This window comes from Oncorhynchus keta, chromosome 34 (assembly GCF_023373465.1).
Source record: "Oncorhynchus keta strain PuntledgeMale-10-30-2019 chromosome 34, Oket_V2, whole genome shotgun sequence".
Lineage (NCBI taxonomy): Eukaryota > Metazoa > Chordata > Actinopteri > Salmoniformes > Salmonidae > Oncorhynchus > Oncorhynchus keta.
The window spans coordinates 42,456,186-42,471,214 of record NC_068454.1 but is presented as its reverse complement, the minus strand read 5'-3'; the positions used below and the strand labels follow the sequence as shown (position 1 = coordinate 42,471,214).

The following is a 15,029-nucleotide window of genomic DNA, read 5'->3' as shown; positions in this document are numbered from 1 at the left end:
GTGTGTGTGTGTCCATGCATGTGTATAGGGGGACACGACACAGAGGAGAACCCCCGCAACCCTCCCCCTCCAATATCTGGCCCCTGTATGGAACACCAGGGGGGTTCTGAGTTTACAAAAAACTACAGAATGCTTGGCTAACCCTGCCAATAGCCACTTTCATTTAGTCATCGGCTTTTCACCGGAGATATGCTGCTCTGTGCCTCACACTCCATTAGTTACAGACATGATGAATTCTCAAAAACTGACAGACCGCGAGCATGAACAATAATTAAGACATGTATTAAAGTGCAGTACTGTGTGCTTGGTTACGGGGGTATGGATTTGTTGTTGTCTTGCAAGCTGATAGTAACGATAACGGTACACTAGTGGTGAAGCTCTGAACTCTCTGCTCTGTCCTTCCTACCTACAGGTTATGGAAAATTTGCTCTTTTAGTATTTCTCCAGTAGGCTTCCTCAGAGAGAAAGCCACTCACTTCTATGTTAAAGATAATAAAAACAAAAACACTTTAGTAAATACTTCAGTAATGTCCCCAAATATACTACTGTATAATACAGTTTGTAAAAACACTACATTAAAAACGACATTATACCGTACTACAATCCGTAAAACACTACAGTAAACACTACATTATACTACAGTAATTACTATAGTATATAGTATTTTTTTTACTACAGTATTCATACTATAGTTAACTGTAAATACTACAGTATACTACAGTAAATACTACAGAATTCACTAATGTTTTTGTGGACTTCAATACTCCAGTAAAGTAGTATTCCTGCCATAGTATACGCTATAGCATTTTTACATGTGGACAGGGAGAAAGGGAGAGCGGGGAAGCCTTGAGAGGGAAGCCTTGACCGGAGTTGATGGTTCAGGTCACTGCTCTTGTTGTCACGCCTTGGTCTTAGTATTTTGTGTTTTCTTTCTTTATTTGGTCAGGCCAGGGTGTGACATGGGTTATTGTGGTGTGTTTTTTGTCTTGGGGTTTTGTGGGGTGTCCACGTAGTCTATGGCTGCCTGAGGCGGTTCTCAATCAGAGTCAGGTGATTATCGTTGTCTCTGATTGGGAGCCATATTTAGGCAGCCATATTCTGTGAGTGTTTCGTGGGTGATTGTTCCTGTCTTTGTGTTTGCACCAGATAGGGCTGTTTCGGTTTTCGTTATTTCATTTAGTTATTTTTGTAGTTTCTGTATGTATAGTTTTTCCTTCATTAAAATATAATGAATCATCATCACGCTGCATTTTGGTCCGATCCTTGTTCTACCTCTTCGTCAGAGGAGGAGATAGAAGAGAGCCGTTACACTTGTACAGAATATGCACCATAAACCTCTCCATGGTACAGCTCGTGGATGCTTTAAATACAATTTGACTAATTTATTGATTGATCTCACTTAGGATCACTTCCATGGTGTTACAGCTGTCATATATCCTCCACTTCTTTGTATCCTTACACACAGAGGTGACCTTGAGCTCAATCTGTTGTGGACCAATCACTGAGGCCTTAGCAACCGTGTCCCTGTGTGTGAGCGACTCACCCAGGACCTCCAGGAGCCCAGGTCTTTACACACCATCAGATCAGAAGATGATCCATGCTTGTCCAGTCATACCATGGGCCCTCCACAGCTACAAGATTCCACACCGATCAGTCATCTCCGCCTAGTCCAACCTATAAAATGACACATAGCACAGTGATATCAAGGGCCTGGGATGATGAGGGGGGAGAAAAACAGAAGACTGAGTGACAGCACGTATGAGTTCGATTTAACTTAAATTGGACAGCTACTCAACAAAAACACCCGCAGGAATACTATTCAGTAATAATTTCCCACAGGCCAATGCAAACAGGGAAGGAGCAAAGATTGTAGTCCAATATGATTTTCACTAGAGCGTGGACCAGTGACATAAAATCCTAATGGAAATGATTGGGAACCGTATCGAATATCAGATAAACAGAGAGAGAGAGAGAGAGAGAGAGAGAGAGAGAGAGAGAGAGAGAGAGAGAGAGAGAGAGAGAGAGAGAGAGAGAGAGAGAGAGAGAGAGAGAGAGAGAGAGAGAGAGAGAGACAGCGGTGTGGGGGAATGGACAGAGTAGAGCAATGGGCTTCGAGTAAGAGAGGAAAAATACTATCTCTCAAATTAATTACTTAAATCATACATTGTGATTTTCTGGATTTTTGTTTTAGATTCCGTCTCTCACAGTGGAAGTCTACCTATGATAAAAAATTACAGACCTCTACATGCTTTGTAAGTAGGAAAACCTGCAAAATCGGCAGTGTATCAAATACTTGTTCTCCCCACTGTACCTAGAGTGCACGGAGTCACATTAAGAGAAATCCCAAAACACTGGAATATGAGGTGTAGGCCTAATCTACACCTCGATCTGACCGTAAGGCGCTACAGAGTGTAATGCGTACGGACCAGTACGTCCCTGGGGCCAAGCTTCCTGCAATCCAGGACCTATATAATACGCGGTGTCAGAGGAAAGCCCATAAAATTGTCAGAGACTGCAGTCACCCAAGTCATAGACTGTTAACTCTGCTACCGCACGGCAAGTGTTACCGGAGCGCAAAGACTAGGACCAAAAGGTTCCTTAACAGCATGTACCCCCAAGCCATAAGATACTCCCTTACCTCACCTCGCTCATCAACTCATCCCTGACCGCTGGCTACGTCCCTTCCGTCTTCAAGAGAGCGAGAGTTGCACCCCTTCTGAAAAAACCTACACTCGATCCCTCCGATGTCATCAACTACAGACCAGTATCCCTTCTTTCTTTTCTCTCCAAAACTCTTGAACGTGCCGTCCTTGGCCAGCTCTCCCGCTATCTCTCTCAGAATGACCTTCTTGATCCAAATCAGTCAGGTTTCAAGACTAGTCATTCAACTGAGACTGCTCTTCTCTGTATCACGGAGGTGCTCCGTACTGCTAAAGCTAACTCTCTCTCCTCTGCTCTCATCCTTCTAGACCTATCGGCTGCCTTCGATACTGTGAACCATCAGATCCTCCTCTCCACCCTCTCCGAGTTGGGCATCTCCGGCGCGGCCCACGCTTGGATTGCGTCCTACCTGACAGGTCGCTCCTACCAGGTGGTGTGGCGAGAATCTGTCTCCTCACCACGCGCTCTCACCACTGGTGTCCCCGAGGGCTCTGTTCTAGGCCCTCTCCTATTCTCGCTATACACCAAGTCACTTGGCTCTGTCATAACCTCACATGGTCTCTCCTATCATTGCTATGCAGACGACACACAATTCATCTTCCCTTTCCCCTTCTGATGACCAGGTGGCGAATCGCATCTCTGCATGTCTGGCAGACATATCAGTGTGGATGACGGATCACCACCTCAAGCTGAACCTCGGCAAGACGGAGCTGCTCTTCCTCCCGGGGAAGGACTGCCCGTTCCATGATCTCGCCATCACGGTTGACAACTCCATTGTGTCCTCCTCCCAGAGCGCTAAGAACCTTGGCGTGATCCTGGACAACACCCTGTCGTTCTCAACTAACATCAAGGCGGTGGCCCGTTCCTGTAGGTTCATGCTCTACAACATCCGCAGAGTACGACCCTGCCTCACACAGGAAGCGGCGCAGGTCCTAATCCAGGCACTTGTCATCTCCCGTCTGGATTACTGCAACTCGCTGTTGGTTGGGCTCCCTGCCTGTGCCATTAAACCCCTACAACTCATCCAGAACGCCGCAGCCCGTCTGGTGTTCAACCTTCCCAAGTTCTCTCACGTCACCCCGCTCCTCCGCTCTCTCCACTGGCTTCCAGTTGAAGCTCGCATCCGCTACAAGACCATGGTGCTTGCCTACGGAGCTGTGAGGGGAACGGCACCTCAGTACCTCCAGGCTCTGATCAGGCCCTACACCCAAACAAGGGCACTGCGTTCATCCACCTCTGGCCTGCTCACCTCCCTACCACTGAGGAAGTACAGTTCCCGCTCAGCCCAGTCAAAACTGTTCGCTGCTCTGGCCCCCCAATGGTGGAACAAACTCCCCCACGACGCCAGGACAGCGGAGTCAATCACCACCTTCCGGAGACACCTGAAACCCCACCTCTTTAAGGAATACCTAGGATAGGATAAAGTAATCCTTCTCACCCCCCCTTAAAAGATTTAGATGCACTATTGTAAAGTGGCTGTTCCACTGGATGTCATAAGGTGAATGCACCAATTTGTAAGTCGCTCTGGATAAGAGCGTCTGCTAAATGACTTAAATGTAAATGTAAATAAGACTGCTGAACAAATAATAAAATGGTCACCGGACTATTACATGAGAGCCGGAATTCTTACTTTGTTTTGTACACTGCTGCTATTCGTTGTTTAATATCTATGCATAGTCACTTCACCCCTACCTACATGTACAAATTACAGTGCCTTGCAATAGTATTCACCCCCCTTGGCGCTTTTCCTATTTTGTTGCATTGCAACCTGTAATTTAAATATATATTTTGGGGGGATTTCATGTAATGGACAAACACAAAATAGTCCAAATTAGTGAAGTGAGATAAATAAAAAATACTTGTATGAAATAATAAAAACAGAAAAGTGGTATGTGCATATGTCTTCACCTCCTTTGCTATGAAGCCCCTAAATAACATCTGGTGCAACCAATTACCTTCAGACGTCACATAATTAGTATAATTGCACACAGGTGGACTTTATTTAAGTGTCACATGATCTGTCACATGATTTCAGTATATATACACCTGTTCTGAGAGCCTGCAACATCATTAAGCAAAGGGCACCACCAAGCAAGCAGCACTATGAAGACCAAGGAGCTCTCCAAACAGATCAGGGACAATGTTGTGGAGAAGTACAGATCAGGGTTGGGTTATAAAAAATATCAGAAACTTTGAACATCCCACGAAGCACCATTAAATCCATTATTAAAAAATGGAAAGAATATGGCACCACAACAGACCTGCTAAGAGAGGGCTATCCACCAAACTCACAGACCAGGCAAGGAGGGAATTAATCAGAGAGACCAAAGATAACCCTAAGGAGCTGCAAAGCTCCACAGCGGAGATTGGAGTATCTGCCCAAAGGACCACTTTAAGCCGTACACTCAACAGAGCTGGGCTTTACGGAAGAGTGGCCAGAAAAAATAAGCAAACGTTTGGTATTCGCCAAAAGGCATGTGGGAGACTCCCCAAACATATGGAAGAAGGTACTCTGGTCAGATGAGAATAAAATTTAGCTTTTTGGCCATCAAGGAAAACACTATGTCTGGCGCAGACCCAACACCTCTCATCACCCCGAGAATACCATCCCCATGGTGGTGGTAGCATCAGAATCAGTCTGCGGGGATGTTTTTCACCGGCAGGGACTGGGAAACTGGTCAGATTTTAAGGAATGATGGATGGCGCTAAGTAAAGGGAAATTCTTGAGGGAAACCTGTTTCAGTCTTTCAGAGATTTGAGACTGAGATGGAGGTTCACCTTCCAGCAGGACAATGACCTTAAGCATACTGCTAAAGCAACACTGGAGTATTTTAAGGGGAAACATTTAAACGTCTTTGAATGGCCTAGTCAATTGAGAATCTGTGGTATGAGTTTAAGATTGCTGTACACCAGCGGAACCCCTCCAATTTGAAGGAGCTGGAGCTGTTTTGCCTTGAAGAATGGGAAAAAATCCCAGTGGCTAGATGTGCCAAGATTAAAGAGACTTGCAGCTGTAATTGCTGCAAAAGGTGGCTCTACAAAATATTCAGTTTGGCAGATGAATAGTTATGGACGCTCGTTTTATTTTTACCCCCCCTTGTTTGTTCCACAATAAGAAATAGTTTGCATCTTCAAAGTGGTAGGAATGTTGTGTTATCAAATGATACGACCCCCCCTAAAATCCATTTTAATTCCAGGTTGTAAGGCAACAAAATAGGAAAAATGCGTAGGGGGTGAATACTTTCAAAAGCCACTGTACCGCAACTAACCCCTACCCCCGCACACTGACTCGGTACCGGTACCCCCTTTATATAGCATTGTTATTTTGTTACTTTTTAATTGGAGGGCTCGCAATTCAAATAAATAATCAGAAAATGATGGATATTAAACATTTAGGTAGATACAAGTGTCTTATATCGGTTAATTCTTGTTAATCTAACGGTCTTCTTTCCAATGGTACCAATTATATGCATATCCTGGCTTCAGGGCCTGAGCAACAGGCAGTTTACTTTGGGCACATCAGTCAGACAGGAAGTTGAGTAAAATAGACCCTAGCCTGAATTTAAAGGCTTGTAAGTAAGGATTTCACAGCAAGGTCTACACTTGTTGATTTCAGCGCATATGAGAAAAGTTTGATTTGATTAGGCTGATGGAAATTCTCATTATTTAGTTGAATAATTTTCAATTTGAGCATCATTATTTCTATATAGCCTACACTTTCTCGTTCTGAACTTCTAACGCAAGTGGAACTGGTGTGGCTTCGTGACAATGATCAAGAGCAGCTGCTCATGGATTTGACAGGTACAACGCCAAAACATCAGCTATGTGGGTGTCGGATATCGCCGTTTAACACTTGATCTTAATTTAATCTAGGCCTAAGTCGTTGTATAAATAAACAACAGGTTTTTCCAATTGAACTTTGGTTTACTATTAAATGGTTGAAAGCGAATTGATTCACATTTAAACAAATCCAAATTTATTTGTGACATGCGCCGAATACAACAGGTGTAGACTTTGCCGTGAAATGTTTACTTACAAGCCCTTAACCAACAATGCAGTTCAAGAAATAGAGTTAAGAATTTATTTTTTATTTTTTAAGCAACAATAAAATAACAATAACGAGGCTATATGCAGGGGATACATGTACCGAGTCAATGTGCAGGTTAGTTGATGTAATTTGTACATGTAGGGGCAAAGTGACTATGCATAGATAATAAACAGCGAGTAGCAGCAGTGTAAAAAATAAAGGGGGGCAGTCAATGTAAGGTGGCCATTTGATTAATTGTTCAGCAGTCTTATGGCCTGGGGCTAGAAGCTGTTAAGAGAGTCTTTTAGTCCTAGACTTGGCACTCCGCTACCACTAGCCCTTTAGTAGCAGAGAGAACAGTCCATTGTTTTACCTTCCTCTGACACCGCCTGGTATATAAAAGTTGAAGTCGGAAGTTTACATACACTTAGGTTGGTGTCATTAAAACCCGTTTTTCAACCACTCCACAAATGTATTGTTAACAAACTATAGTTTTGGCAAGTCGGTTAGGACATCTACTTTGTGCATGACACAAGACATTTTTACAACAATTGTTTACATACAAATTATTTCACTTATAATTCAATGCATCGCAATTCCAGTGGGTCAGAAGTTTACATACACTAAGTTGACTATGCCTTTAAACAGCTTGGAAAATTCCAGAAAATTATGTCACAACTTTAGAAGGTTCTTTGCTTGACATCATGTGAAAATCAAAAGAAATCAGCCATGACGTCAGAAAAAGAATTGTAGACCTCCACAAGTCTGGTTCATCCTTGGGAGCAATTTCCAAATGCCTGAAGGTACCACCTTCATCTGTACAAACAATAGTACGCAAGTATAAACACCATAGGACCACGCAGCCATCATACCGCTCAGGAAGGAGACGCCTTCTGTCTCCTAGAGATGAACTTACTTTGGTTTTGAAAATGCAAATCAATCCCAGAACAACAGCAAAGGACCTTGTGAAGATGCTGGAGGAAACAGGTACACAAGTATCTTTATCCACAGTAAAACGAGTCCTATATCGACTTAACCTGAAAGGCCACTCAGCAAGGAAGAAGTCACTGCTCCAAACCGCCATAAGAAATCCCGTCTACAGTTTGCAACTGCACACGGTGTCACGCCCTGGTCGAAGTATGTATGTTTGTCTTCATTTATTTTGACAGGCCAGGGGGTGACATGGGTTAATGTGGTGCGTTTTTGTCATGGGGTTTTTGTGGGGTGTTCTTAATCAGAGTCAGGTGATTATCGTTGTCTCTGATTGGGAACCATATTTAGGCAGCCAGGGGACAAAGATCGTACTTTTTGGAGAAATGTCCTCTGGTCTGATGAAACAACAATAGAACTGTTTGGCCATAATGACCATCGTTATATTTGGAGGGGAAAGGGGAGATTGCAAGCCAAAAAACACCATCCCAACCGTGAAGCACGGTGGTGGCAGCATCATGTTGTGGGGGTGCTTTGCTGCAGGAGGGACTGGTGCACTTCACAAAATAGATGACTTCATGAGGAAGGTAAATTATGTGGATATATTGAAGCAACATCTCAAGACATCAGTCAGGAAGTTAAAGCTTGGTCGCAAATGAGCCCAAGCACACTTCCAAAGTTGTGGCAAAGTCAAGGTATTGGAGTGGCCATCACAAAGCCCTGACCTCAATCCTATAGAAAAGTTGTGGGCAGAACTGAAAACGTGTGTGCGAGCAAGGAGGCCTACACACCTGACTCAATTACACCAGCTCTGTCAGGAGGAACTGGCCAAAATTCCCCCAACTTATTGTGGGAAGCTTGTGGAAGGCAAAACAAAACATTTGACCCAAGTTAAACAATTTAAAGGCAATGCTACCAAATACTAATTGAGTGTATGCAAACCTCTGACCCAGTGGGAATGTGATGAAAGAAATAAAAGCTGAAATAAATAATTCTGTCTACTATTATTCTGACATTTCACATTCTTAAAATAAGGTGGTGATCCTAACTAACCTAAGACAGGGACTCTTTACTAGGATTAAATGTCAGGAATTGTGAAAAACTGAGTTTAAATGTATTTGGCTAAGGTGTATGTAAACTTCCAACTTCATCTTTATATAAAAACACAGGAAAATCACTTTTTATATATTACTGGGCTTAACTAAATAGAGCTCCCACAGGTGCTTCTAACGATCACGGATTATAGAAAGAACGCTAGTTTTGTCGTGGACACCAACGCTGCCCTATCGGATAAGTTAAACACATTATTATTACGCTTAAAGCATAATGACTCTGAGCTGCCAAGGAGAGCCCCTGAGGACAACGAGGGCTACGTGTTTACGGTCTCCACAGAGGATGTACAGTGGAGCAAAAAAAGTATTTAGTCAGCCACCAATTGTGCAAGTTTTCTGGGCATGTACTGGCTTAAGCAGGGGGACACGTCTGGCACTGCAGGATTTGAGTCCCTGGCGGCGTAGTGTGTTACTGATGGTAGGCTTTGTTACTTTAGTCCCAGCTCTCTGCAGGTCATTAACTAGGTCCCCCCGTGTGGTTCTGGTATTTTTGCTCACCGTTCTTGTGATCATTTTGACCCCACGGGGTGAGATCTTGCGTGGAGCCCCAGATGGAGGGAGATTATCAGTGGTCTTGTATGTCTTCCATTTCCTAATAATTGCTCCCACAGTTGATTTCTTCAAACCAAGCTGCTTACCTATTGCAGAGTTTGGAGTGTGACTGTTTGAGGTTGTGGACAGGTGTATTTCATACTGATAACAAGTTCAAACAGGTGCCATTAATACAGGTAACGAGTGGAGGACAGAGGAGCCTCTTAAAGAAGAAGTTACAGGTCTGTGAGAGACAGAAATCTTGCTTGTTTGTAGGTGACCAAATACTTATTTTCCACCATAATTTGCAAATAAATTCATTAAAAATCCTACAATGTGATTTTCTAGATTTTTTTCTCATTTTGTCTGTCATAGTTGAAGTGTACCTATGATGAGAATTACAGGCCTGTCTCATCTTTTGAAGTGGGAGAACTTGCACAATTGGTGGCTGACTAAATACTTTTTTGCCCCACTGTATGTAAGTCATTCAAATGTGCTAACATTCGCATAGCTAGCCATACATTTCTGACATTTTCAATCTCTCTCTAGCTCAGGCCATTATCCCCTCCTGCTTCAAGATGTCCACTATCATCCAGGTGCCCAAGAAAGGGAAAGTAACTATAATTTTTTATTTAAGCTTGATTTAACTATGCAAGTCAGGGTAACGGGATTGCAGCCCAAAGAGGTTAAGAACAAATACAAATTATTGTTTACAATGACGGCCTACCCCGGCCAAACCCCAACGAAGCTGGGCCAATTGTGGGCTGCCCTATGGGACTACCAATCACGGCCAGTTGTGATACAGCTTGGAATCGAACCAGAGTCTGTAGTGACGCCTCTAGCACTGAGATGCAGTGCCTTAGACTGCTGCACCACTCGGGATCAAACTGAACTGAATGTCTACCAACCCATAGCACTCACTTCCGTCACCATGAAGTGCTTGGAAAGTCAAAGACCACATCACCTCCTCCCTACCCGACACGACACACCCAATCGAATTCGCCTAACTCCCCGATAGATTCACAGATGATGCAATCGCCACTGCCCTCACCCACCTGGACAAAAGGAATCCACATGTGAGGATGCTGTTCATCGACTACAGCTCAGCCTTCAATACCATAGATCACAACAAAGCTCACTGCCCTGGGACTAAACTCTTCCCTTTGCAACTGAGTCCTCCACACTGATCCTCAACACACCCCACAAGGGTGCGTCTTCAGTCCCCTCCTGTACTCCCTGTATACCCATGACTGCAAACAGTTCCAACTTCATCATCAAGTTCGCTGACGACATGACAGTAGTAGGCCTCATTACCTACAACGACGAGACAGCCTACAGAGAGGAGGTAGGGACTCTTACAGTGTGGTGCCAGGTAAACAGCCTCTCCCTCAACATAAAGCAAAACAAAGGAGCTTACTGTAGACTTCAGGAGGAACCAGGCTCAGCAATTGAACCCATCCCCGAGGGCCCTCACAGTGTTCTACAGGACCACCATCGAGTGCTTACTGTCGGGCTGCATCACAGCTTAGTATGACAACTCTACCGCCGCTGGCTGCAAGGCTCTAGAGAGGTTGGCACGCTCAGAAGAAAGCACCATTGGGTGCACACTGCCTGCTCTCCAGGACATCTACAACACCAGGTGTCGCAGAGAGGCCAAGAAGATAATCAGGGTCCTCAGCCACCTGAGCCACAGCCTGTTCTTCCTGCTTCCATCACTCAGACGAGGGCAGTACAGGAGCATCATGGCAAAAACTGTCAGACTGGCCAATAGAAGCTAATCATCCCCGCCTCTTTACTCTAATGCAGGGGTGGGTAATTCCAGTCATCGAGGGCCTGATTGGGTGTCACAGTTTTGCCCCAGCTAACACACCTGACTCCAATAATCAACTAATCATGATCTCCAGTTTAAAATGCAATTTGATTAATCAGCTGTGTTTGCTAGGGATGGAGAAAAATTGTGACACCAATCAGGCCACCGATGACTGGAGTTGCCCACCCCTGCTCTAATGGAAATCGTATTGACGGCATTTTAATTGCTACTGTCTGCAGGGCAGTGACACCGGGGATTGTCATTAGCCAATGATGTTGACTGGCACAGAGGTCATTGGGATCGATACAACTGTCAATCACTGAGATTAGGGAGAGAGAGGGAGAAATATAGAGTTTGAGAGGGAGGGAGAGAGAGAGGAGCGAGAGAAATTAGATAGAAGGTACAGTGAGATAGAGGGAGATAACTCTGTGGAGCTAGACGGAGAAATGAGAGAGGTACTGTGAGAGAGAACAAGAGAGGGGGAGGAAGAGGGAGAGAGTGAGAGAATAGGCTCAGTACACTACACCACCCTCATCACCTTCCCTAAGATAGCCTGCAATTATACTAAGCTATATTAGCTTATTTACCTCAATTATATAGTTATAAAGTGATAGAATTCACTGTCATAGCTGATGGGTGGCACTGATTGGCCTATAGGTGGCACTGTTACAGTATAAGCAGTCTCACTTAAACCCTCACAGCCCTGTTTGACCTAGAGACTTGAAACTTTGTACAGTATGTAAAGTCTTTCCTCATGCTGAGCAAATGTGTTGCAATGACTAAATAACAATTTGATTATAAAGGACTATTATGTCTGGTTGATTGACTGTACACCCCACATACCCATCTTGTTGGTCAACTAACTAGGCAGCTGGGGGTCCATTCTTGCTTCCTTAAGATAGATAGATAGATCATAGGCATTTGTGATACTTTAATCAAAACACATAGGCTGTCTAGACATGACAATTACTATATAAATAAAAGGTTTCTCGGCCCATCCGAAAATGAGACCGAAAGGCGACATCATCGTACCAAGGGATGACTTCCTCCACATAAGCCTCGACTCTGCCAATCAGCTGCTCACTTTGTGTCGATACACCCACTATACTCTTTAGCCACTCAGTGACAATCGGGAACAGAATCTAAAAAATCTATTATGGCGGAAGCCACAGCTAAAACCAAAATGTACGTATTGGATCCATTGTGTTATCAGCAAGAGCTGCACTATCGAGAGTATTCTGACTCTTTGCATCACTGCTCGGCCTCCGACTGCAAGGCAGTACAGAGGGTAGTGTGTACGGCCCAGTACATCATTGGGGCCAAGCTCTCTCTGCTACCGCACGGCAGCGGTACCAACACGGAAAGTCTAGGTCCAAGAGGCTTCTAAACAGCTTCTACCCCCAAGCCATAAGACTGATGAACATCTAATCAAATGGCTACCCAGACTACTTGCATTGCCCCCCCCCACCTCTTTTAAGCTGCTGCTACTCTCTGTTATTATCCATGCATAAGTCACTTTAATAACTCTACCATCATGTATATATTGCCTCAATTAGCTTGACTAACCGCTGCCCCCGCACATTGACTCTGTACCGGTACCCCCTGTATATAGCCTCGCTATTGTTATTTTACTGCTGTTCTTTAATTATTTGTTACTTTATTTCTTATTTTTGGGTATTTTTCTTAACTGCATTGATGGTTAAGGGGCCTGTAAGTAAGCATTTCAGTGTAAGTTGTATTCGGCACATGTGATAAATAAAATTTGATTTGATTTCAAGAGTAGCTACAACTAACATAATGGAATGTTTGTGTTAAAATAACTTTCAACAAGCTTTTTGAAACTAACACATTGCTTGTTGAACCTGGCTCAGCATGGACCAGCTTGAAAATGATGTGCCGAAGTCGAGGATCGGTAGGATAGTCAGTTTCACTAGGGTAAGTTTGGCCACGTGAGTGAAGGAGGCTTTGTTGCGGAATAGAAAGCCGACTCTAGATTTGATTTTAGATTGGAGTTGCTTGATATGAACTCCTGGAAGGAGAGTTTACAGTCTAGCCAGACACCTAGGTACTTATAGATGTCCATATATTCTAGGTCGGAACCATCCAGGGTGGTGATGCTAGTCGGGCGTGCGGGTGCAGGCAGCGAACGGTTGAAAAGCATGCATTTGGTTTTACTAGCGTTTAAGAGCAGTTGGAGGCCACGGAAGGAGTGCTGTATGGCATTGAAGCTCGCTTGAAGCTCGCTTGGAGTTTAGATAGCACAGTGTCCAAGGACGGGCCGGAAGTATAAAGAATGGTGTCGTAATATCGAACAAGGATTCTAACAATTCCACAACAACTACCTAATACATACAAATCTAAAGGGATGGAATAAGAATATGTACATATAAATATATGGATGAGCAATGACGGCATAGGCAAGATGCGATAGATGGTATAAAATACAGTATATACATATGAGATGAGTAATGTAAGATATGTAAATATTATTCAAGTGGCATTATTAAAGTGGCCAATGATTCTGTATGTAGGCAGCAGCCTCTCCAGAGAACACAGGTGTAATACACTGGGGATAATGTGGAAGATGGGCGACACCTGGAGGGGGGTGGAGACGAGCACAAAGACAGGTGAAACAGTTTAGGGTGGGACATGAGTAAAGCCCTTAATGTAGGCTGAGTTCTTGTTGAAGACTGAGCTGTGGTTGAGTTCCACCTGAGCTCTGAGAAACAGACCAACCCCATAGGACAGTCAGCCTAGCTCCTTATCAGCCTCCAGTGTTACAGAAAACAACCCTCTGTCCTGCTGCGGCCCAGGAGAACAACTTGAACAGATTAGGCATCTGGCAGTGACTGCTAAAGTAGCTTGACCTCCAATCACGGCCCAGCTGGAAACCTGATCGTCTGTCAATTTGCCTTCAGGACCCCCGGAATGGTCACCATTCTGGGCAGCACTGCAGGCGAAACTGATAACCCCCTCTCCAATCAGCCTAGTTGTCCCCGACTCTCTCTCGTCCATCTAGTTCAGATCATCACCTACCTTTTATTTTTCCTCCTCTTGAATGCCATGTGGACAAGTGGCTGAGATGATGGATTTGAGGATAAATGGAGGATTAACTAGGGGAAAGGGAGCTTAACAATAGCTGATATTGAAGGGCAGTTTAGTGCTCTGGATCTTCTGCTGTGCTGAACCCATGCAAAGAGATGTAAAAACGTGTTTGGGTGCTGTAGCCCAGAAGAATGAAAAAGGACCGTTGTTACGCAACAGCTATGAAGGTATTAATTATGTGGGGCCTTACAGACAACATCATTCGTAAATAAATGAAGTTGTGCTGTCCTCCTTTTACCTTTTTAGTAATGTTCATCTTTTTACAGTTTTCCACAACAAACAAGTGATGTGAAACAGACCGGGGAAAATCTGGGTTGGCGTTGATGGGGATTATGTTCACATTGTGCATCATCCGGTTTTCTGTTGAAAACATAATGAGAGAAACAGGCCCACCTTTTCACCCACAAAATGTCATCTGTCACAAAGCATTAGCCTGCCCACTAACAGGACAAACCTTGTGTAACCCTCCAAACGCAGATGCTCAAATGAAAAATAACAACGATTATTTAGCATGTGTGATTCACTGTGCTCTTTTGATGACTCAGAGCCTACCATCAAGGGCAGAAGATTGTCTTATCTTTACACCCACACATTGTTAGATAAACACACACCCCTCACAGTCAAACCTCAGATAATAAGGTTTGGGTTACCCGTTTGTAATTACTGAAAATAAAATGTCATTTTGTAGATAAGGAGACATGAATACCTCATCGGAAGCAAAAAAATAAATATATATATATAAATAAATAATTAAGAAAAGGCTCTAAACTGGCAATCCAACCTGGTCTCAGAGCATTTTGTATTATTCTGAACATAAATACAAGACACTCCATTTAGTATATGTTACGTTTCA

General features: G+C 43.8%; 1 non-coding gene across 1 annotated transcript; it reads left to right on the top strand.

The window, feature by feature from the left end:
- Positions 1 to 418: 418 nt before the first annotated feature.
- LOC118367945 (U7 small nuclear RNA) lies at positions 419 to 473 on the top strand. Its single transcript, XR_004822212.1, has one exon. It is a non-coding gene; the product is annotated as a U7 small nuclear RNA (small nuclear RNA).
- Positions 474 to 15,029: the final 14,556 nt, after the last annotated feature.